The sequence below is a fragment of the Arvicanthis niloticus genome, unplaced genomic scaffold (genome assembly GCF_011762505.2).
Source record: "Arvicanthis niloticus isolate mArvNil1 unplaced genomic scaffold, mArvNil1.pat.X pat_scaffold_421_arrow_ctg1, whole genome shotgun sequence".
Lineage (NCBI taxonomy): Eukaryota > Metazoa > Chordata > Mammalia > Rodentia > Muridae > Arvicanthis > Arvicanthis niloticus.
In genome coordinates this window covers 3252-27737 of record NW_023046062.1, presented here as the reverse complement: position 1 = coordinate 27737, position 24486 = coordinate 3252, and the positions used below count along the sequence as shown (strand labels likewise).

Below are 24486 nucleotides of genomic sequence, written 5' to 3'. Positions count from 1 at the left end.
GCATTGTTGAACGTGCCCACCAGACTATCAAGAACACTTTACATAAATTTTAAAAGGGGAAGTTATCCACCCAAAAGGGGTCCCCTAGAAATATTCTTCATCATGCCTTATTTGTTCTCAATTTTCTAAATCTGGATGCTTATGGCAAGTCTGCTGCTGATCCCCTCTGGCATCCTGAGACCAATAAAAATTATGCCACAGTTATGTGGTGAGACACCTTTAAATCTAGATGGAATGGCCCTGACCCTGTCCTTATCTGGGGCAGGGGCTCTGCTTGTATTATTGACACAAAAGAAGGAGGAGCTGGATGGCTCCCTGAATGCCTGATTAAACAAATAGATAATGAAAAAATGCCTTAGATCATGATGACAGTTCCAGGGAAGAGATATCTCCCTGAGAATTCCCTTCTTTTTTCCTTTCCAGATAAAAAGAGGCCACCCATGGTGTCTGATGTTGAAAGTTCTAATTCTGATGCCAGCCTCAGGACTTCTACTACTGGAACTTTGAGGGGTCATTGACAAGGACATCAAACAGCTAGAGATTGACATCACTATTCTGGAAAAAAAATCCCTCATTTTGCTGTCTTAAGTGGTCCCCCTAAAACACAGAGGGCTGGATCTGGCTTTCCTTCAGCAAGGGACTATGTGCTACCCTCAAGGAGGAATGCTGTTTTTATACTAACCACACTGTGGTAGTTAGAGAGAGTATAGCCAAGATCAGAGAGAGATTAAAATAGCAAAAGAAACAGTGAGAACAAGAAGAAGGTTGGCTTAAAAATTGCTTTGCTGTTTCCCCTTGGCCTACCACCCTTCTCCCTTTCATCCTGGGCCCTGTGGTCAGTCTCCTCCTTTTGGCTTTCAGCCCTTAATCCTTTAACAGACTTACTGGCTTTGTAAAACAACAAATTGACTCCTTGGCATCTATACCTCTACAAGTATATTATCACAGACTTGATCTGGCTGATAGAGACATGGCTGAGACTTGTGTTGACATATCTCCTTTAGGAGCTGCATAGAACTCAGATCTATTCACGCTGGTTTGCATGGCACAAACACAGCATGGGTACCTGCAAGGGGTGTGTGATGAAGTACCACAGAGGGAACACCCAAATTGTCCCCATCTGAGTCCCCCATGAAGAAAACCTGATTGCATAGAGGTTGGGTTAATTTCTTGGGTCTCAAAGCAGCTGACTAGGACTCTCTATATCCTATGAAGCCATGAGACATTTAACCCTCTCCTCTCCCAAAAGACACAATTTCTAATGATAATTGAAGGATCAGGTCAATCTTCCCCCCTCTGGTTAATGCCCGCTCATTTATCAATGAGATTTGCAAATGTATGCTTTCTCAAACCAGTCTCTTTAAAAATTGTTAGAAAGGAGGAGATGCTTGGAGCCAAGACCCCCTTCTGCCTAAGAGCAAATGTCAGTTAAGTAAACAGCCTGAGTTAAGGAATACTTTATTTATTTCCCTTCTGCCAGGGAGAAAATATTAATCAGATAAGCAACTCGAGCTGAGAAATGTTTTAATTGCCTTCTAGCTTGTGAGAAAATATTTAGATAAATAATTTGGGCTAGGAATGCTTATGGGCTTAGAGAACTCTGCAATTATAAGATGACCCTGGACCCTGACTGTCAGATGACCCTCCTGCCTGCTTGCCTTTATACTGGCAGCAAGAAAAATAAAATTTAAGCACTAGATCAGACAATCAGACTGGTGCTTCTTCTTTGTTTCTCTTGTCTTTTCATTCTTATGCCCCCTTCCCTAGGGTCTCATCGAATCCCCACGGGCCAGGGCACAGGACCTTGGAGGCTTTGATTCCTGATTCAGGATATCCAAACATGGTATTGCAAGCCCTGTCCTCTGGTCAGCTCGATCATGCTCACTCACAGAACTCTCCTGGGCCAAGAATCCCTCAGGAGTCCCTAGTCCTGCCTGTGCAGCCAGAATAGAGTGTCTTTCAAGAAGGTCTGCAGACATATTCAGAGAGGCACAGGGATGTGCAGGCAAGATCCTCAAAACAATTCTGCTTGATGGCAGTTGAGCACCAAGAATACCAATTGCTAGGCTGTATGGGCTCACTCCTTCTGCCCTTCCTGAGGTAAAAATGCCAACCAGATACCTACAGCCACCAACATGGCAGCCAAGCACTAGGGCTTCTCCTGCCCGGAGATGGGTGTCTATGTAGGACACTGGGGATACCTAAGCTGTAGCCGCCTGTGGTCACAGATCAACTGGCTGGAAATGAAGAAAGGGATGGAGAGTGAGAAAAGATAAAGCCAAGACAAAGTTTTCTGATCAAGTCTAGAATTTTAACATTCAGTTCTCAATTTAAAATGAAAGGCCCCACCCAAACCCTTTCTTGTTTCAGCAAGAGATGGGTGGGGGAATTTGCTCTTGGTCACACTGGAGATATTTCAAGGCAAACCCAGTGGACAGTTATTTTTCTAAATTTCTGTGCAGCCAAGGTGGATAACTCCACCTAAATCCTATCACTTCATCTGTTAAACAGGGTCTTTCAGTCCTGCTCAAGGGTGGGGGAAGGGAACAATTCCCCCTTTTTAGTTTTTTAAAGATGAGCAGTGCCAGAAGTTGGACCAAGCAGAAGATTTCATGTTGTTTAGGGTAAAGAGTGGTGGGTGACAGTGCCTGGCTTAGGTTGGCGTCTATATTGCTCCTTATTACCCATCCTTGAGGGAAACATACATAGCATTATTGATGTATGCCTCTGTCTTAGGTCTATAGGAGCTCTTCCAGTCCTGTTCTAAGAAGGGCACTTTGTGATTTGCTAATACTAGCACCAGAGGGACACAATGTAAATAGATTTAGCATCTACTGAGAAAATACAAGAAGGTAACCAGGAAGAATTTATTAAAGAAATACAATACAGTGATACACAGTATCTCTCCTTCACCTGCCCCCAGTCACTTTTTACGACTTGGTTTCTCTGTGTAACCTGTGGCAAACCTGGGAATCTCTCTCTCTCTCTCTCTCTCTCTCTCTCTCTCTCTGTAAACCAGAAGCTGGCCTCAAACACAGGGATCCACCTGCCATTGCCTCCAGACTTTTGGGATTAAATGTGTGTATTGTGTTGCCTGGCTAGATGACACATTCTAATCACTAAAATTATGAAAGATAAATATCCTCAGGAGTTCCAAAGTTTTACCAAATTTTAAAAGCCATTGGTTTAAGTGGGATCTAAGTCTTCAAACTATTTTTTCTTTTTTATTTGGATTCAGCTTTGTGTCTGTGACAGATCGCTGTGTTCACTTAGAAAACCAAATTACAGATCAGATCATTGCTGAGAACTAGCTGAGTGAGATTAAATGTTTGTTGAGAGATATTTCTGTCAAATTTTGGTTTCCTGATGAAGTGTCATTCCATATTTTTGCTGCTTTTTTATTTTTTGGTCTTTGCTGCTTAGATTTGTTTTGAAAATGGTCATGTACGATTATAGCATACTTTCTCAAGTTCATGTCTGAGAATTACTTTGTACAGTATTTTACAGCATTTGACCCTAGAGCATGGGGTCCAGTAATAAGGCCTGTACTTAGCGTGCACAAAGCCCTGGTTAAATTCTTATTAATGCAAAAATAAAGAGGAATGCAAATATATACTGTGTAACAAGTAAACACAAACTTCCAGGAGCCTTTCAACTGAGTTCACTAGTATTGATAGTGGTAAAACACTTGACTAGCATGTGGCCCTGTTTTAGGATCCTGTAATATACACACTCACACACACAAATATAAACCTTCAAATGATGGGTAAGTTGGTCTGAGATAATGTTTTTGAAGCGTGTGGCATCATGTGCCTATAATCTCAGCATTTGGAGAGGTAGAAGGAGAAGGATCACTGTAAGTTAGAAGGCCAGCCAGACCTATGAGTGTGAGACCCTGTCTCAAACTCAACCTCCAAACAAAAGTGCAGACATAAAATAGTTTATATTTTAGTGCTTGATAGAAAATTAACTGATATGAGTTGCACTTAGTTCACATGTCAGAAAAATACCCAAAGTCTGTACTGCAACCCAAGAGGAATGTGTTTGATCCACTGAGTGACCTCTTTCCCCATTGGTCACTGTGTTGAAGGATGCTAAAACTCCACTGTTCACAGAGCACAGTGCATGCACATCAGCATCACACATGGTGGCAACTCTTTCCCTTACTTGAAATTGTTCTCTCCAAGTGTCTGCCTTTGCCTCGTGCAAGTTACTCAACTTCAGTGCTGCTTACATGTTAAGTTGTTGTAGCAGTCTGTGTTGTCATGTGTGTTTTTGGAGATTTCATATGATCCTTGACCTCAACCCACTGAATGACAGAAGCATCTTTGGCTCATTCACATATGGCAATCAGAAACATCCTCAGCCATAGCTGGTTGTTGGGGTACATGACTGTAATCCTGGCACATATAAGGCTGAGTCAGAGATATCACAAGTCACTGCGAGTTCTAGACCAACCAGGGCAGCATTGTCATACTCCATCTCACAAGCATGCAAAATTGTCTAGTGTTTCTGAATTTTCTGCCTGCGGGCAGAAAAATGGCTGCAGACCTAACACCCCTTTCTGCTTTAATTTTCATCCATGTTATATTTACATTGCTCACAAGGGAGCATTGTCCCGCACCTCTCTGTGTACATGCTCCCTCCTGCCTGTAATGTCTGGGAATATGAATGTTGGTGCATAAGTATCTGGCAACAGGAGGTTGTGCATTCTGGAGATGGATGGGTCACCTATCAGAGGCACTCTTCATCTGCATGGCACCTGCTAGCCACTGAAGTGTCCTGCAGGAGAGTGGCAAGCACTAAGAGGTGAAAACATGTACTTGCAAATCATCCTTTGGGAGCCCTACCTTTAGCCCTTTGCCAATATAGACACTAAAGGCAGAGCTTCTGAAACAAAGCCAGGTCTTTAGGAAAAAAAAATGACCATGGCCACTCAGTGCCCAGCCTGGACACTGGAACTGAACCTGGTTCAGAGATTGATCCAGCATCTACCTGCCTGACCCCACCCACATGGGTGTCTTCTGAAGCTGACAGTCAGTACTCTTCTTGGGGATACAGACTCCATATTCCCTGGCCACACACTCTCAAGTTGCCAGGTCAAGGCACCCAGCAAAGAAGGCCCTCCCAGGATGATCCTCTGCTGATAGAGCACCTGGGTAGTAAAGTCAGAGATCTCTGGGAACAGAAGAATTTTTAACAGAGGCCACATGGGGTGAGGTGGGAGAACCAATCTTCTGCTGGGAGCCACCCTTGGCTTGGGTGAGAGTGGAGAAGCAGCTTCTTTTTTCTTCTCCTTGTCCGGTTCTTCTTGAGGCAGCTCAATTGGCATGACATGAGGTAGTTAAGTGTGTTTTAATATTCTGAACCTGAGATCCTATGAAAAGGATGGCTTCCTCTAAAGCATTGACTCTATTTGTTAAGCCTCTATCAATCCTATCCTGGGTAATCAGTACTAAAGAAATATTTTTTGTCAAGGAGTTAACATGATTAGCAGTATATACCTGTTGGACAACAGAGAAAGCAGAAGCTGCAACTAACCCTAAAATAGCAATTAGGGTGGTAATGCCTAAGATTTCTTCAGCTATAAATTTCTTAGGTCATGAAGAAGAATTAACAATCTATACCAAGGCAAACAAGGCAAATAAAGTATTACACCAAGGCTGTGAGAAAGTAATAGGTGGCAAAACATAAGGTAGCTAGTATACAATGAGAAATGGCATTATGACACATGGTGAAGTTATACAGTAGGTCAACTAGCATTTTGGTAAGAAAATTATACATACAGATTTATATTTAACAATTTTATATCCCTTATATCCCCTGGGTATAAAATTAAAAGTCCAATTAGATACAATCAGGAACCATGTCTTTAGTATCTTCTTTTGCTGAGGTCTCTGGCATGGCTGGAGAGTCTGCAGATGATGATGGCTGAAGCAAGCTTGAAGGAAGTGGCAGGTGTGGAAGTCTCTGTCCATGGAAGGGTCCTGGCACAATCAGCTGGTCTGGCATCTATAGGGTCCTGTAAATATATAAACAGAGCTTCTCCCGGAAAAACATCCAGTCTCTTTTATTATTTAGTTAGTAGGTCTTTATTTTAGTAGAAGCTAGAAATGTTTAGAAAATGGAAGGTTTTTTATATAAAATATGATAAGGAGATGAATAATTAAGATTTCATTTTGTAACTTAGATGTCTATATTTTATAAGGTGGGATGAGCTTATTCCACAATAGCATGTTGCTGTGAACTATAGGCAGTGTCAGTGGAATATGAGAATCTAAGAGTCAAACACCAATTTTTAAATGCTTTTTAAGTTTAAGCAAGAGCATTGTCTGATTTTAAGCCCTTGGTATTATAAACTAATGAAACAAATACTGTATCATATCTTTGAAAGTTTTGCCAAGTTAGAAAAATACATAAATAACGATGAGAATTAACTGTCCATACATACAGGAATCAAGGCTAACTTTCCAAAGACAGGACATGTGTAACATTTCTGTTTTAAATCACAAGGACCCCCAGGATAATCAGCGGTTAATTCCCAAGCTGAGCTATCAGCTCTGCAGGAATGCAGGAGCAGTTTCACTGAGAGCATAGAATGAATTTGAGCATGTCCAATAGAGAAAAGGCAATGTTTAATTTTAGCAAGACTTGTAATTCTGAAAGTTGGGGCTACAATTGTAAAAACAGCTGTAAAGCAGTTATAGTTTTTAGAAAGGGGCTTGTCCTTAGTGTTTAAAAGACAATGGCTATTGTCACTAGCTCTATTTGTATGCAAAGGTTTCTCTTGTGAGGAAAATTTCTTTTAAGATCTTAATAATTAAGGTAACCTGTTTGAGGAGAAGTCATAAGTAAACATTTTTTGAAGGCTCAGTCCTGTACTACCTGTGTATAGTTCTTTGACAAATGTGTTGGTCATCAGAGGCTGTTGAATTACCTCTAATGTTTGAGTCCTGAGGTAGGTCCTTCACACAGTTTACCTGACTTGATAAGACTTTTGTGCTGGGCGATGGTGGCACACACCTTTAATCATAGCACTTGGGAGGCAGAGGCAGGCAGATTTCTGAGTTCGAGGCCAGCCTGGTCTACAGAGTGAGATCCAGGACAGCCAGGGTTACACAGAGAAACCCTGTCTCAAAAAACAAAAACAAAACAAACAAAACAAAAAACAAAAACAAAAAAACAAACAAAAAAAAAAAACAATAAAAGAGTTTTGTATATTTAGGGACTATAGTAGTACCAGATAAGGCAGTACCATTTTTTTTGGCAGTACCATTTTTATGAAAGTTAGTTTGGCATTCTTTATGCCAGTGGTACCCTTTCAGATAAGGATGACACCCTGTTGGATTTCTGCTTCTTACCTGAATAACTTTTGTGGGCCTAGCCTGATTTATTAAATTTTTTCTGTCCTTGATTATTAAGATTTTGGATAGTGTTCTGGCCTGGTGAGGTTGTTGTAATGGGTACACCTTGAAAATATGATGTAGCAACCTCAACAAATGCTTTGGATACATTTCCATGTTTTTTAATTGTCTTTAGAAGAAGCTGACAAGCAAGTGCAGCATTCTTAAGGACCAGCTGTTTTAAAACATTTTTTTTTGCCTCAGTGCTAAGAGCCATCCTGTCTACTGCCCCTGTTAGCCAGGCTACAAATTCCTCAAAAAGTTCGTCTGGGTCCTGGCTTATATAAGCAAGGCCTTTGGTATTTGTATCTCTATTAAGCAAGCCTCTCCATGCTTCTTGGACTGCAGCTGCTTTATTTACTAAAGCTTCCTTTGTCATTTTTTGTTCACTGGTAGTTACTACCAGAGCCTAAGCAGGCACCATCTTGGATTGCCAAGTCAGAGTGGCTGGCGTGCACGAATGAGAGTCAAAGTCAAAGCCGCAGTGCTGTCAGCTGCTTTACTCAGCCGTCAGATCTGCGACGCCATTTCAGTCAGCCTACAGATCTGTGGCTCCGTTTAGTCAGCCGTCAGTTCGGCAGCTTACATATAGTAATAGTAATATTTCAGCATCAGCCATGGGATGGCATTTATTCATTCAGTTTTTATATGTGACCTTCTTCTTGTGTGCCTTTTTGTTCAAACTGATTGAATTTGATTGCTTTAAGTTATTCATAAAATGAATGGATAAATAATAATTGAATAAATGAATAAATGAATGTGAATCCTGATTCAGCATCTGCCATCGATTATCTATATCAGCAATCAATATTCCATAAGCTAGAGTTCAGGGTTCACTCCATTTATTATAATTATTACTGTTATTATTATTATCATTATTGTAGTATTTATTATTATTTTATCTATATATTATTTTTATCATGCTTTTTTGGACTGGTATGATGATCTGTCTTGATCATGGAAAACTTGTGCATTGCAGAAGTATGGCATCTTGGGTGTCACATCATGGGTGTGACATGACTTCATGGGTGTGATAAAATGGTTTGACATGACAGGTGTGATATCATGGGTATGACATCATGGGTGTGACATGAATTCATGAGAATGACTTTATGAGTATGTAATCACTTTTGTGATATCACTGGTGTGGTATCATGGTTTAAAATGATGGGAGTGACATCATGGGTGTGACATGACATCATGGGTATGGCTTCATGGGTATGACATCACTGTTGTGACATCATAGGTATGATATCACAGGTGTGACATCATGGGTGTGACATGCTGGGTATGATAGCAATGGTATGACTCATGAGTATGATATCATGGGTATGACTCATGGACATGACATTATAAGTGTAGCATCAAAGGTGTGACGTCATGGGTATGACATTATGGCTGTGACTTCACGGACATGAAATTTCCAGTGTAACATCATGGGTATGACATCCTGGGTATGATATCACATGTATGACATCACAAGTTTGATATCCTGAATGTGACTTCACAATGTTACATCACAGCTATAATATAAAACATATGATATTATGGGTATGACATCACTGGTCATGGATATGACAGTTTAAATTTTTCATAATTTTTTTATAGTTTTCTTCATTTTAATCAAAAAAATTCCACAAATATTTTATATTTTGTCATCACATTTTTCTATATTTATCTTAATTTTTATCACTAATTTTTTAATGTCTTCAATTTTATCAAATATTTTGTCCATGCAAATATTCAATTTTTAAAAAAAAATTCTTAATCTTCAATTTTTAATGAATTATTCTATTTCAATCTTCAATATTTTTAATGTTTTCTCTTTTATTTTTTCATACATTTTTATTTTCATCCTCCTTTTTATCACAAATTTTTCCAAAAATATTTTATATTTTTCCATCAAATTTTTCTATTTCTGTTAATTTTATCCCCAATTTTTAATCAAAAATATTTTCATAAACATTTTATATTTTTTCAACAATGTTCAACTTTAGCAAACATTTTTCCATGCAAATATTCATTTTTTCCCAATTTTTAAAAAAAATCACATTCAATTTTCTAACGTATTTTTCCATGTCATTCTTGAAAATTTTTAGGGATTTTTCTACAAATAGTTTCAATATTTTCATAGTTTTTTTCTATATTTCTCTATATTATAACCAAAATGCTTCTACAAATGTTTTATATTTTTTAGCTATTTTTATACCACTATCTTAATTTTATTACTAATCTTTAAAACAACGTCTTCAGTTTTATCAAATATTTTAATGAAAATATTTTCTCTTAACTTTTTCGTTTCAAAATCTTCAAATTTCTAATGAATTTGTCTGTGTTAAATTTGAATTTTTAATGATATTTTAATAAACAGTTTCAATACTTTTCTATCTTTTTCCAGTATTTGTTTTCATTTTATTTAAAATATTTTCACAAATGTTTTATATTTTCAACATTTTTCTCTATTTATCTTAAATTTTGTCACTAATTTTTAAAATAACATCTTCAATTTTATTAAATATTGTTTTCATGCAAATATTCAATTGTTTTAAATTTTTTCTTAAATCATTTTCAACATTCTAAGAAAATTTTCAATGTAAATCTTAAATTTTTTAGGGATTTTTATTCAAACATTTTTAATAATTTTATACTTGTTTTCTATGTTTTTCTTCATTTTAACCAAAATTTTTTCACGTTTTATATTCTTTCAACATTTTTTTATATTTATCTTAATTTTTATCATTAATTATAAAATCACTTCAAATTTATCATTTTTTATGTAAATATTTAATTTTCTTTTTTTTTTTCTTTTTTAATGAATTCTTCCATGTCATACTAGAATTTTTTTCAAAACTATTTCAATATACTCATACTTTTTTTATATTTGTCTTCATTTCAATCCAATATTTTCAACAAATAATTTATAATTTTTCATCAAATTTTCATATATTTTTCTTAATATTTAACACTAGTTGAAGAAAATCTTAAATTTTATCAAATATTTTTCCATGCAAGTATTAAATTTTTTTGAACCTATTTTTAAGTCATCTTAAATTAGCTAACAAATTTTACATGTCAATGTTTAATATTTTTGTAGATTTTTTAAATCTGATTCAATATTTTCATATTTTTTATATTTATATTCATTTTAATCAAAAATATTTTCACAAATATTTTATATTTTTCTAACAAATTTTTCTGTATTTATCTTTATTTTTATTACTAATTTTTTCTACAATGTCTTTAATTTTTCATGAAAATATACAATGTTTTCAAATTTTTTTCTTAAATCATCTTCAGTTTTCTAACGAATATTTCATGTAAATTTTAAACATGTTTTAGGATTTTTTTTGTTTTTACAGTTTCAATATATTTGTACATTATTGCAGTATTGTTTTTATTCTAAATAAAACATTTCAACATTTTAATGTTTTTCATCAAATTTTTCTATATTCATGTTTGTTTTAATCAATAATATACCAAATTCTTCAATTTTATCAAACATTTTCTCAATGCAAATAATCAGTTTATTCTGAAAAATTTTAAAAATCATCTTAAATTTTGTAACAATTTATTCTCTGTCAATCTCCATTTTTTCAGGGATTTATTTTACAAACTTCTTCAATATTTTGAGAGTTTTTTATATTTATATTCATTTTAATCAATAATGTTCCAAAAATATTTTGTATTATTCCATTAAATTTTTCTGTATCTTTATTTTTTACTAATTTTTCAACAATGTCTTCAAAATTATCAAATTTTTTCATGCAAATATGTAATTTTATCAGAAATTTTCCATAAATCATGTTCTATTTCATAAAAAATGTTCCCCATGTCAATCTTAAGTTTTTCTAGGAATTATTTAAAAAACATTTTCTATTTTTTTTACAATTTTAGTGTTTACATCATTTTAATCAAGTCTTCCTTATATGTGATATATTTTTAATCAAATTTTTCTATATTTATCTTGATTTTTCTCACTAGGTTTTCAACAATATCTTCAAAAGTATCAAACATATTGTCCCATGCACATATTCAATTTTATCACAAATTTTCCTTAAATGACCTTCAATTTCATAAGAAATTTTTTCCATCTCAATCTTCATTTTTTTAGGAACTTTTAAAAGGAAGTTTCTGCTTTTTTTATACATTTTTTGTTTTTGTCCTGTTTTAATCAAATATTTTCTATATGTTTTCTGTTTCTTCATCAAATTTTTCTATATTTAGATTTACATTTATCACTAGTTTTTAAAAAAATGTCTTCAATTTTATCAAACATTTTCCATCAAAATATTCAATTTTATCAGAAGTTTTCCTTAAATCATACTTAATTTTATAAGATATATTTTACTTCCCAATATTCAACTTATGATTTTTTTAATATTTCAATTTTTTATACTTTTTTCTGTATTTGTCAGAATTTTAGCAGTATAGTGTATGTGTAAGGTAGTATAACATTATCGCATCTATACCAGTATAGTGTGTCTGTCAGGTAATATAACATCATCATATATATAGCAGTATAGTGTATGTGTCAGGTGATATAACATTATCCCATATATAGTAGTATAATCTGTCTGGTTATATATTATCTTATATATAGCAGTATAGTTTCTCTTTCTGCAGTTTAGTCTATTTATTCATGTAATATAATATTGTCCCTATATATGTAGCAGTGTAATGTATCTGTCAGGTATATAACATTATCCCATATATAGCAGTATATTTTATCTGTCAGGTATACAACATTATCCTATATATAGAAGTACAGTCTGTCAGGTAATATAAGTATATCCCATATAGAGCAGAATAGTATGCCTGTCATGTAATATAAAATTAACCATATAACCAGTATAGTATATCTGTCAGTTAATATAACATCGTTCCTTATATAGCAGTATAGTGTATGTGGCAGGTGATATATCATTATCCTATATATAGCATTATATTCTATCTGTCTGGTGATATAATATTATCTTTTATATAGCAGTATAGTGTATATGTCACATAATATAACATTATCTCATATATAGCAGTATGGTCTATCTTTCAGGTGATGTAACTGTATCTTATATATTGCAGTTTAAATTATTTGTCATATAATATAATATTGTTTCCTATATACAGCAGTATAATATATCTGTCAGATATGTAACATCATCCCGTATATAGCAGTGTAATTTATCTGTCAGGTAATAAAGCTATATTGCATATATAGCAGCTTAGTCTGCCTTTCACATAATATAACATTATCTTTTATAAGGAAGTATAGTGTATGTGTCAGGTGATCTAACATTACCTTATGTATAGAGGTATAGTCTATTTGTCAGCTAATACAACATTTTCCCATATATAGCAGTCCTCTGTTTATGTCATATAATATAACATAATCATTTTATATTTATATATAACATATATATATTATATATATAATATATATAATATATATAATATATATAATATATATAATATATAATATATATAATATATATAATATATATAATATATATATATATATATAATATATATTATGTATACTCCATATGTTGCAGTATATAGTATGTGTCAGGTAATATATCTTATATATAGCAGTTTAATGTACCTGTCAGATAATATAACACTATCCCATATATAGCAGTATAGTCTATCTGTCAGGGCAGAGTTTCTCACAATCTTTACTTACAGAAGGAAGAAATCCCAAGATAATTTTCTTTATCCACACATTGATAAGTATTAATGATAATGTAAACATGATAATGTAAATGAGATTAATGTAAATATATACTATAAATATATTATGAAAATATATAATATAAATATAATGTTAATATGATAATAATGTAAAAATATAATATAAATATATAATATAAATATAATGTTAATATAATAATGTAAATATATAATATAAATATGTAATGTATATAATATATATATATGTATGTATAATGAAAAGATGACTTTCAATATCATAAGACATTGATGATGGCCATGAATATATTTAAGCTTCATGTATTGATGTCACTGAATGTTGTATAAATTATACAAATTACATAAAATTATATACATTATATAAGTTATAAAACTACTATGAATTGTATATAATTATATAAATTATATAAAGTATATGAATCAATTTAAATGATATAAAATTATACAAATTACACAAATTATGTGAAATTATTTAAATTATATAAAACAATAAAATATATAAATTATATAAATTATATAGATTATATAACTTATATAAAATGATAAATTATGTTACTTTTATAAATATACAAATTATGTAAAATTATTTAAAATTATATAAATTATATTAAATATATAAACTATAAATTATATGAGCCTTATAAATTGTACAAACTATATAAATTATATAAATTACATATAAATTGTATATCATTACATAAATTATATAAAGTATATGCAATTATGTAAATTATATAAAATTATACAAATATAAATTATGTGAAATTGTAAAAATTATATAAATTACATAAATTACATGAAATATGTAAATTATGTAATGTATATTAGATAAATTACATTACTTATATAAATATATAATTATATAAAGATATAAATTTATAAATTTAAAATTATATGAAATTATATAAATTATATTAATTACATAATATATAAATTATATGAGTCTTATAAATTATACAAACTTTATGAATTATCAAAATTATATTAAATTGAAAAATTATATAAAATTACATCAAATCATCTAAATTATATAAATGTTTGTGTCTTATGGAATTCAAATCACTCCTTGAGGTACACAATCATTTGCTCTTTTTTATCTCAGTCAATAATAAAAAAAAATTTTTTGGGATATTTTATAGTTTTACATTTATTACATAATGTTAGCATAGAAGATTCTTTCATAATATTTCTTTAATTTTTATTAATTTTTTATTTTGTATTTTTATTATTTCACATATTTTATTGGATATTATAATCAGATACTTTTAATTGGATATTCATTAGAAATTTTTTATTTTATATTTTACTTATTAATATTTCAGATGTCAACCCCTTTGTCATCATTCCCTTACTCATCCTTCTCTGCCTTTTTTCTTTTATATCATTTTAATTACATTCTTAGCTAATTTTTTGTCATACATTCTGCCAAATGTTCTACCAGGAAAGGGGTGTGGGTCATGGAAAAAAAATAAAGAAATTAATATGGTTCATGTTAAAAAGTGAGACCAATGATAATATAATGCTGATATGAATAAAATATATATTTATAAATATATATAAATATAAATATATATGTATATAAATATGAATGTAAATGTTAATATTAATATTAATGGTAATGTAAATGCAAATATAAATATGAATATCAAATATCAATATCAATATATATGTAAATATAAATATAAGAATAAAGTTGTAAATGTAAGAGTTAGTGTAAATATAAATATAAATGTAAATATAAATGTAAATATGAATATAAATATAAATATTAATATAAATATTAATATGAATATATTATATATTATATATATACATACTTATCTAAAAATAAAACAATTCCCAGGTGAAAATATTTTATGTAGTCTAAGGCAGAGTTTGATGCTCAGCCCTCACATGCTATGGCCTCTGTTGGGAGGCTGACACCCAGGAAGCTTGTCCAAGTTACTTTAACCAACTGTTGTACAAAGTTAATTATTTTTTATTATTATTATCATTATATTAATATCATTGTTCATATTATATTATTATTTTATTATTATATTATAATTAATATTATGTTTGTATTATATTATTTTATTTTTATATTATCATTTTTATTATTATTATTTGTAGCCTCTAATTATTGACACAAAGTCAAGTAACCCTCTCTTGTATTTTACTTTATTCAAACATTAATCATTATTAATTATTATAATTTTATTAATTATTATAATTATATTTATTATTACAATTTAATTAATTGATTATTATAAAACTAATTATTATAAGATTATTATTATATTAATATTATATAATTTTATTTTATTATTATTGTATTATTATTAAAATATTTTCATTTATATCATTATTCTTTTATAACTATATTTTCTTCTTATCATTATTATTGTTATTATTATTACTTTTATCCTGTAAGTATTGATGAAAACACATTAAGGCAGCCAATCATACTTTTTTTACTTTATTTAAACGGCATACAAAGTTAATTAATATTATTATATTTATTGTTATATTAATAATTTTAATTGCTTATTTACATTATTATTAATATTGTATTTTTATATTGTGACATTATGTTATTATTTTATAACAATATTATTGATATTACTATTATAATAATATTATTATACAAACTAGCACATTTGTAAGTTCTCAAGTATGACTGAGTGCAGACCTTTCAGAGACACAACATTTATTCAAGATTCAGTCTAATTATTATAATTATTAATTTTATATTATTTTATTTTATCATCAAACTTATTATTTCATATTATTATTATTGTTATGATATCATATTATAAATATAATTTTATAATTGTTACTAATATTTTATTATATTATTGTTATCAATACTATATTATTATGTCATCATTATATTCTCCATATTATTATCATTTTTTATTTTATATTTAATATTATTATTTTATTTTATTAATATGTCATTATTATCATATTACTAATATTAAATTATTGTAATATAATTATATTATTTTGATTTTTATTATTTTATTATTTATTTATACTAGTCTATATTATTATATTATTATATTATTATATTATTATATTATTTTAAATTATCATTATATTATCATATTATTATCATATTATTATATTATTATATTACCATTAATGCTATATATTTTTTTTATTTTTACCTTTTAATATTATGATCACGATTGTTACTATTATTACCATATTATACTATTATATTACTGTTATTAATATTATTTCATTATTCTTATTAGTATAATTTTATTAATTTATTATATTATTACTATTATATTACATTTTATATATTATATTGTTATTTTATTATTTTTATTATACTCATTTCTTTAGTATTGTTAATATTTTATTATTATTTCATCATTTATTTTATTATTTATTAGTATTATATTTTACTATTTTATTTAGTCTTATTAATGTTATTTTTAATATCTATTAATATAACTGTGTTATTAATATTTATTGATAATATGTATATTTTAATCATATGTATTCTTAATATTTTATTATTACCATATTATAATTATTGTTTTTATTGTATGATTATTATCTTATTGTAGTGTAATTCTATTATTTTTTTATTTATATCAAAATCATCAGCATTACTTTTATTTTATTATATCACCATTGTATTATTATTATTAACATTTATGTATATCATTATTTAGATTTTCATAAGTAGTATTATTAATGTTTTATTATTGTATACTATATTTTTATTAGTTCATTATTATTATTAACATTATTTTATGATTAATATTAATATCTTAGAGTATCATTTTTATATAATTATTATGATGTTACAATATTCTTGTCTTAATATTTTATGATTATTAATAGTATCAGTATTAGTACTTATTAGTATGTTTACATTAATATGACTATTTATTTATTATGATTACTACTTATATTTTTATAATATGCATTATTAAAATTTTATTAATTTATCATTATTTCATCAATTTTTTTGTTATTATTGTTTAATAATTATAATTAAGCCATTATAGATTATTATAATATATTTATTTTAATATTATTTTATTATATTTTATCATTATTTTAGTATAAGTATTACTATTTTACTATTATTTTTTATTATATGATTGTTACATTATTAATATTTAGTATTATTATTTATATGTATCATTTATAGTATTAATATTTTATTATATTATTATTAAATTATTTCATTATTATTATTTTATTGGTATTATTATTATTAGCTTATTGTTATCATTTTTATTATCATCATTATTATTTCCATATTATTTTTCATTGGCATTATTATTTGCATTAGTAGTAGTAGTAGTAGTGGTAGTAGTGGTAGTAGTAGTGTTTTCAGCATTTATATATTTGAACTGAACACAGTGATTACATTAGAATATCACGTACACGTGAATACACCAGGGTATGGGCCCTCTCCCTCTGATCTTCCTGAGGCAAAAAATGCAAACCAAATGCCATCAGCAGCCAAAAACATGGCCAAGCATTGGGGTGTCCACTGGCCAGACGTGGGTGTCTATGCAGGACACTGAGGTTGCCTAAACTCTGTTTTTGTATGTTGTTGGTAAGAGTGTCTGTGGGTGTGTTTGTGTGGGGTATGTGTGTGTGTGTATGTGTATGTGTGTGTGTTTGTGTGTGTGTGTGTGTGTGTATGAATGATTACACAAGAGTATGCTTCTGCACCTATTTGTGTATGAGCTCTTTCCTGCCTATAAGGTTCAGGAATATGGATGTGGGTGCATAAGTGTTGGAAAGAGGAGGTTGTGCATGGTGAAGATGGAAGGGTCACTTACCACAGGCACTCCTCAACTATAGGACACCTGCCAGCCACTGAAGTGTATAGCAGGAGTGTGGCAAGCACTAAGAGGCATTAGCATGTACTTCAAAGGATCCTGTGGGAGACCTATGTAAACCCTTTGCCAATCTGGACCCTAGGGGTAAAGGCTTAAAAACAAAGACCTAAACTTGAGGACTAGGAACTGACCCTGCCCACTCAATGCCCAGCCAGGACACTGGGACTGGGTCTGGGCCAGAGATTGATCCAGCACCTGCCTGCCTGACCCTGACCACATTGGGGTCACCTAAGTAAGAAATCCTGTTCTCTTCTTGGGGATGCAGACTACACTGTCACTGGACACTCTCAAGTTGACAGGTCAAGGCACCCAGCCAAGAACGCCATCCAAGGATGATTCTTGTTTGATAGGGCACCTGGGTTGTAAACTCAGAGAGTGTAGGGGGGGGGGGGCGGGAGTTGAACAGAAACCACATAGAATTTGGGTGGGGAAACAAATATGTTCATGGGACACTAGGCCCAACACTGGCTTCCCACCCAGAAGCAGGAGGTTCTGCAGTGGACACAGGGCAATGGGTGGGCTACACTGTGTGTCCGTGAGGTCTTCAGTTTCCCTGGACTGAGTCCAGAGTGAAGTGAGAGATGAAAATAAGGGACCCGACCCCAAGAACATTGGTCTACATACCCAGGCACACAGGTTGGTATCTGAGGTACCCCTCAATATGAGTTCTGGTGGATGCTGCCCCACAAAGTCATCCAGTCATTTGTCCACCTCAGAGGCCCAGAGGGGCTGGCCACCTTCTTCCACTATGTTGCCTGCAGGCCAACTAGCAAACTCAGCAGAGGACAAAGACATATCAAAAGAATAAATTAATATTTCATCCAAGCTGCCCCCCGTGACAATCAAGCCATGGCCTGGAACACCTGATTCTAAGCACCTACTCAGTAAGCATCTCCAGGAAATTGACCAGGAAACCAGGCAACAATTATGAGTCATTCCAGCTGCCTCACAATCTCTCACCTCACTCTAATTCTCCACCCCACCTCCACTGCACACCAGCCCTTCACCAAACACCATATGTCGCTAAGGAGATACTTTGCTCTCCTTCCTTCCTCCAAAGCCCCAAAGTCACTCTCACCATGGATGCTTCTTTCTGTATCCTAGCATACTACCACCTGTGCAGGAAATAGGCATGCATGAAACTCAGGGATCTCTGAAGGGATGCAAGTGGACCCAAGATGACAGGCACCTAGACACAAAGCACAATGATCCCTGCTTCACATCCCCTCCCCTCACCAAATCCTCCTAGACCAATTCACGCCAAGGTCCTCTGAGGGTGCCCATTGGAAATTCTCAAGGTGCCTTCAAACTTTCTGTGTAAGGGCTCACTATCGTAGGATGATAACAACTGGATGGTTATCCACCTACCTATGTAACTAACTATCTATCTATCTATCTATCTATCTATCTATGTATCTAACTATCATCTGTCTATCTATCTATCTATCTATCTATCTATCATTTTCCTACCGACATACCTACATATTTATCTACCTAGTTAAGTACCACTTATCTATCTACATATCTATCTATCTATCTATCTATTATTTATTTATCTATCATCTATTTATCTATCTTTTTCCCATTTACCTACCTAACTATACATCTACCTACCTACCTATGTATCTACTTGAACTCCTCCTACTCTCTCCTTTTGACCTGCCAATACGTACAATTCTAGGTACATTTTCTAGGGCAGAAGACCCTCTCTGTTTACCAGATGATGAATGTCATGGTCATTTGTGAAGTGCTTTTTACTATCCACCCTCAGGCCTTCCTTTCATGAGCACTGATGTCGCGGCCCATAATGCCCGGCTTTGTGGACCAAAATGTTGTGGCCTGCTCCGCTCCACACTTGGTGGCCACTGTGTCCTGGCCCAAGCTGCTGCTCCGGTAGGAGGGTCAGGGTCTAGCGAGAGAGAGAGTGGGGATAAAGGGGAAGAGATGCGAAGAATGGAGACAAGACAGAAAGTCTGATCAAGTCTCAAGTCTCAAGTCTCCTACCAAGTATCAAGTCTTTTTTATTGAAGGGAATTCTGAGGTATTTATATGCTTTTGCCACGTGTCTTGTAGACGTGTGGATACCATGTGCCTTGCAAGTGTTGATATGATGTAAGCCTTACAGGCATGGCTAGCATGGATAGCACGTGCACTGTGCGCCTTGCAGGCTTGGATACCACGTGTGCCTTACAGGCATATATGGCCTGGATAGCACGTGGACAGCACGTGAACCACATGCCTTGCAGGCGTGGCTACCCTGTGCACCTTGCAGCTGGGAGCAGTAAACAGCAACACAAAATATGTGGGATATCAAAGTGTGCTTCAGCTGTTGTAGGCTATTGAAAACCAAATCTCTTATCAGGGTATATGGTTCCAGATGGCTGCAAAGATAATCTAGCTGCTTTCTGCTAAAAGTCAGCTCCCAACACACTGTCAGTCTTCAGAGTTCTACCCCTGCACTATCGAGTGCTTAGGTCACAGCTGGTGTAAGAAGAAGCTTCGAAACACCTCCAGAAGAGAAGCCTGACATTGCTTTCCACATCTGCTTCTCTACCAAGCTTCCTGGAGGCATCTGCTCTGATACATTCAATAGAGCTTTCTCTATCCAGGCAGGCCTGCTCTGAGTTCTCAGAGGTGCAAGTCCTGGAAACCCAAGGAAAATAAATCATTTATGCCACACTCCATAGTATTTACTGTTAAACAATTGTCTCATCCATCCACAAAGACAGAAGTACCATCAGGGACATCCCCACTGCTGTCCCTCTCAGGCCTTTATCTGTAACAATTCCCCTCCTGTCCCCCTCAAGCCTTTCTAGACCTTGTGCCCACCTTTCCTATAACCTGGGCATACATACAGCCTGAAAAGTATCCCTGACATCAAAACCTGACCTTCCCAGACAATGATGAGCTCAACACCAAAAGAAATAATACACCCTGGGCCCACACTGAACCTACTTCAGGGCCATCAGGGGCCTTGTTTTCTGACGAGAGGACACACAGTACATACATACATACATACATACATACATACATACATATACACACATGGAAAAAGAGAGAAAGAGGAACAGACAGAGACAGAGAGAAACTCTGGTCTTCCAGTTTTCTGGGAAATGAGACTGTCCATCTGTTAATTTCAGAACATGTCTATTCTTCCAGAAATTCCTGAACATGTAGAGAATGCCAGGTGTCTTTTGAGCCTTCATACTGGCTCATCTCCCTGAATATCAGAGGTCAGCTAGTCAGAAGAAGCCCGGACTATGTTGTCTGTTTGTATGTCAGGCATCAGAGCTAGGAGGATTTCAAGCTATCCAGCCTGGATGGTTCCCAGGCAGCCAAAGTTGTTTTGGACACACTTGGGACTACAGCATACTCTGGCTGTTTTTACTCACTTTGACTCTGAGCCAAGACAATGTGTATGCTCCTCACCCACTTGGGGCACACCATGAGGTTGATTGCATAGGATTATAAGGGAGCCTCCCAGACCATTGAAGGTTCTAAGTACTTAGGTCATTTGCTGACATGCCTGGGATTTTACTTCCACCTGAAGCATAGCTCCAGGAGAAAGGCTTTTCTTTAAAAAAAAATAAATAAAAGCAAGCAGGGAATGCCAAAGATAACAACCCTATATCTAGGGAGGGAGTAAGGTGGGGTTGAAGTTGGTTGAAAGGACATTAACTGGATAAATATATCTGGATACTAAAGCTACCAAACCCAGAGATGTTGAGACAGCTCAGAGAAGCAGGATAGCCTCTCCCCACAGTCTGACTCTCTGTGGGTTAGTAACAAGAGGATGTGGGGGTAGGGAGGGCATCCTGTAAGGCTGTTGCTGAGCAGCCTCAAACAAAAGCAAGTGAGACCTGGATCACTCTGGCAAACAGGAATGGGCAAGACAAGACACCCACAAGAACCCAAATGAAGCCTGACTGCAGCTGCCTGTGGAGAGAGGCCCTGTGACTCTGTGCAAACTAATATATCCTCATGTCCTCATGCAGTGCACTCAGGACCTGGGAGGCTGTGCTTCCTGATTCAGGCTAGCCAAACCTAGTGTTGCAGGCCCTGTCCTCTGGTCAGTTGGATCTTGCTCACTCATGGGACTCTTCTGGAAAAAGAAACCCTCAGGAGCCCTTAGTCCTGCCTTTGCAGCCAGAACAAAATGGCTCCCAAGAAGGTCTGCAGCCATCTTCAGAGAGGCACAGGAATATGCTGTCAAGATCCTCAAAACAAGTCCACTTGATTGCAGTAGAGCTCAGAGAATGCCAACTGTTTGGCTGCATGGGTGCTGTCCTGCCAGTCCTCAAGCAAAAAAAATGCCAACCAAATACCAACAGCTGCCAATTAAAAGGCCAAGAAGTTAGGCTTTCACTGGCCAAATGTGGGTGTCCATGAAGGACACTGGGAATGCTTTAGCTATGATTATATTTGTTGTTGCTTGGTGTGTGTGTGTGTGTGTGTGTGTGTGTGTGTGTGTGTGTGTGTGTTTGTGTGTGCTGACAAGGCAGTACGCTTCTGCACCTGTGTGTGTGTGTGCTCTCTCCTGCCTATAAGGTTCAGGAATATGAATGTGGGTGCCTAAGTGTAGGGGAACAGGAGGTTGTGCATAGTGAAGATAGAAATGTCACCAACTATTCAGGGCACTCTTCACCTACTGGGCACCAGGGCATCTGGCTGCCTGACCCTTCCCAAACTGTCATCACCTAAAGCTGGCAGCCAGTTGTCTTCCTGGGGATGCAGACTCTGCTGTCCCTGGACATACTCTCACAAGTTGCCAGGTCAAGACACCCAGCCACGAAGGCCAAGAAGGCCCTCCCAGTATGATCCAAAGCAGATAGAGCACACTAGTGGTGATGTCAGAGAGCTCAGGAAACAGTGGAAGTTGAACAGAGGCCCCACAGGGTAAGCATGGGGAACCAACTTTCTCCAATGATACCAGTCCCAACACTGGCTTTCTACATAGCAGCAGGAGTCTCTGAACTGGACCCAAGTCAGTGGGTGGACTGATGTCTTCAGTTTGTCGGACGTGAGCCCAGAGTAAAATGGAAGAAGAAAAGTAGCCCCCCCCCAAAGAACATGGTCTAGTTACCTGGGCATACAGGTTGGTATCTCAGGTACCCCTCAATGTGAATTCAGGTGGATGCTGCCCCAAAAAGTCATCTAGTCGTCTGTCCTCCTCGGAGGCCCAGAAGGGCTGGTTGCCCAGTTCCACTATCTTGCGTTCAGGCCAGCTAGCACCCTGAGCTGAGGACAAGGACATATCCAAAGAAAAAATGAACAAACATTCCATCCCAACCTGCCCCCTTGGTGACCAGGCTCTGGCCTTAGGCCCTCAATTCTAAGCACCTACTAAGTAAGCATCTCCAGGCAACTGGTCAGGAAACCAGGCAACCTTTATGAGCTAATTCCACCTCCCTCACAATGTCTCTTCTCTCTAATACTCCCCCCCACCTCCACCACACCCCAGCCCTTCACCAATTAACCATGGAGCACACTGAGGAAAATTTGTTCTCCTTCCTTCCTCCAAAGTCCCTAAGACACTCTCACCATGGATCTTTCTTTCTGTATCCTACCAGATACCCACCAACCTACCTGTGCAGGGGCTAGGCACACATGCAACTCAGAGCTCTCTGAAGGTATTCAAGTGGACTCAAGATGACAGGTGCCTAGACACAAAGCACAATGAGAATTTCTCACTTATCCCACCAGGATCCCTGTAGCACATTCACTCCCCTCACTAACTTCTTATAGACCAATTCACATCAAGGTCCTCTGAGGGTGCCCACTGGAAATTCTTAATGTGCCTTCAAACTTTTTCTCCATGTGCTCACTACCACAGCAGGATAACAACTGCCTGGCTATACTTCTATCTATGGATCTATCTATCTATCTATCTACCTACCTAACTACTTACATACCTTCTAACTGTGCCCTTCCCTCATAGCCTTGAGCAGGCCTGTGAGCCATTTACCACAATAGACCAAAAAACAGTAGGACCTGGGAGGCATTACATTGCTGGCCTTGGTGCCCTGGAGTCTGCTACAGGAGCTAGAAGAATGGACTGTCTGCTGAGCTTGCCTTGACACCTTCAGGCTGCTACCCCCTCACTCATCCACTAGAGAAGAAACTCTGGGGGGTGGGGCTTCCCCTTTATATGTGAAAGCAAAATATTAAACTTTGGGCCTTGATCAGAATATGTTATCTTGGCCCCATGCTTCTCTTGCCCTCCATTCCCCTTTCTTTCCCAGCCTTTCTCTGAGGTGAACCCGGTTCCCGTAGCTGCTGGTGGCTACAGATTGGCATTTGAATCGTGGAACCTGAGAATTGAAGACCAGCTGAGGAACACTGTCCTGGTGGAGCTCCATGGAAAATAGAAGAAAAAGTAGAGTATCTGGAGCACTTGGTGAACAATGAACAGCATTGATGCTAGCTAAGTTATGGCTGTGTTTGCAGGAAGTGTGTTTAAGTGGGATATGGGTCTAGATTGAGTGAGCATTGACCTGATGAAAGGTCATCTAGGAGAT

At 34.6% G+C, this 24486-nt stretch overlaps 1 long non-coding RNA gene across 2 annotated transcripts; it reads right to left on the bottom strand.

The window, feature by feature from the left end:
- Positions 1–3803: 3803 nt before the first annotated feature.
- LOC143433842 (uncharacterized) lies at positions 3804–23677 on the bottom strand. Of its 2 annotated transcripts, none has more exons than XR_013070300.1 (5): positions 23555–23677; positions 23052–23206; positions 19686–19877; positions 18593–19157; positions 3804–6022 (listed from the first exon to the last, which is right to left on the bottom strand). It is a non-coding gene; the product is annotated as an uncharacterized LOC143433842 (long non-coding RNA). The 2 variants fall into 2 exon arrangements; XR_013070301.1 differs by having other exon boundaries at positions 3804–6012.
- Positions 23678–24486: the final 809 nt, after the last annotated feature.